Here is a 2,068-nt window from a genome sequence, read left to right as displayed (position 1 = left end):
GGGAGACTGAGGTGGGAGGATCACTTGAGGTCAGGAGTTTGAGACCAGCCTGGCCAACATGGCAAAACCCTGTCTCTGCTAAAAATACACACACACAAAAATTAGCTGGGCGTGATGGTACACACCTGTAGTCCCAGCTACTTGTGAGGCTGAGGCAGGAAAATCGCTTGAACCCGGGAGATGGAGGTTGCAGTGAGCCGAGATTGTGCCACTGCACTCCAGCCTGGGCGACAGAGCAAAACTCCGTCTCAAAAAAACAAAACAAAAAAGCAACCACAGATAACACATAAATAAATGAGATTGTCTGTATCCCAATTAAACTTTATAAAATCTGGTGGTGGGACAGATGTGGCCTGCTGACTGTGTTTGCTAACCCCTGTTCTGATTAATCAAAAAGTGATGATGTGTCACTTGTCACTTCTGAGGTGATGCCACGCAAGGGCCCTGGCTTCCATCGTGCCTGCCTACTCTTGCCCTCTTGCCCTCTTGCTTGCTCACTTGGGTGGAAGTGAGCTGCCGTTTTGTGAGCTAAACTAGAGAAAGGCCCACATAGGAGGGGAGCCTCCAGCCAACAGCCAGCCAGACTCTGAGTCTCTTGCTCCAACTGTCTGGGAGGAACTGGATCCCACCAGCAACTACTGATGTGAGCTTGGAGGTTAATTCTTCCCCAGTCCAGCTGCGGCATCCCCGGCTGACACTTAGATGGTGAGAGAACCTGAGCTGGGGGACCCAGCTAAGCTATGTTTACACTCGTGACTCACAGAAACTGTGAGATAATAAGTGTTTGTTATTTTAAGCCACTGAGTTTTGGGATAATTTGTTACACAGCATTAAACAGTAAGATAACCCCGTTAGATAATCAAATACCCACTGTGATAGTCTACATATAACAATGAGCAAAGGAAAACCCTGCATATTATTTTCCCCTCTTGGAGATTCATTGTGACCATTAAGCATATTAAAACATCAAAAACATCCTACAAAAAAGAAATAAGTTTACTATCCCAATCATTTAATCACAGATTCTGTTTTCAGGAGAAATACTCATTGATATCTTATGGGACTGCTATTTGGAGGAATGTAAAATGCTAGAATAAGAAAAGAAATCATTCCACTAAAGAAGTAGAAATTGCCAGCCTGTCATTTCTCCCTGGATTGAATAGCTAGTCAACAAAATTAATGTCTTAACATAATCAAAATAACCCTGAGGCAGGCAGTGCGCAGTGGCTCACGCCTGTAATCCCAGCACTTTGGGAGGCTGAGGTGGACAGATCACTTGAGGCCAGGAGTTCAAGACCAGCCTAGCCAACATGGTGAAACCCTATATCTACCTAAAATAAAAAAATTAGCCAGGCATGGTGGTGTGCACCTGTAATCCCAGCTACTTGAAACCCTGAGGCAGGAAAATCGCTTGAACCCAGGAGGTAGACACTGTAGTGAGCTGAGATTACACCACTTACTCCAGCCTGGGCAACAGAAAGAGACTCTGTCTCAAATTAATAATAATAATAATAATGATAATGACAATCTTGAGCTGGGAGCAGTTGGTCACACCTGTAGCGCCCAGCTACTCAGGAGGCTGAGGCCAGAGAATCACTTGAGGCAGAAGTTTGAGGCTGCAGTAAGCCGTGATTGTGCCACTGCACTCCATGGCTTACTGCAGTGAAATCCCGACTCTAAAAAAACAAACGGAAAGAGAAAAAGAAAATAATCCTGTTCAAATTTGTACATATATGCATGTATACACACACGCACCATATACTATACTGTGCTCACATATTTAAGCCCACCAGCAGAGACAGCAATTGTTCTTTCTGTAACGTTCAGCTCATTATATAACTCAGTAATCCCTTAACACAGAATATAATAACAATTTTGAGAACTTGCTAAATAAAAATCCCATACGTTGGCTCTTGGAGGGATTTCACATACCAACAGCTGGGCATTTTATGAAACTAGGAATTTGTTTTCATTTAGTGTTGATTCAGAAGGAGGTATTTAATTTCCCACACTGCCAAGAGGTTTTTGTCTGAACAACACATTATTATATATAGTTTGCCAAGACATA

The sequence above is a fragment of the Cebus imitator genome, unplaced genomic scaffold (genome assembly GCF_001604975.1).
Source record: "Cebus imitator isolate Cc_AM_T3 unplaced genomic scaffold, Cebus_imitator-1.0 Scaffold65, whole genome shotgun sequence".
Classification (NCBI taxonomy): domain Eukaryota; kingdom Metazoa; phylum Chordata; class Mammalia; order Primates; family Cebidae; genus Cebus; species Cebus imitator.
The sequence above is the reverse complement of the archived record's forward strand: the minus strand, read 5'-3'. Positions refer to the sequence as shown.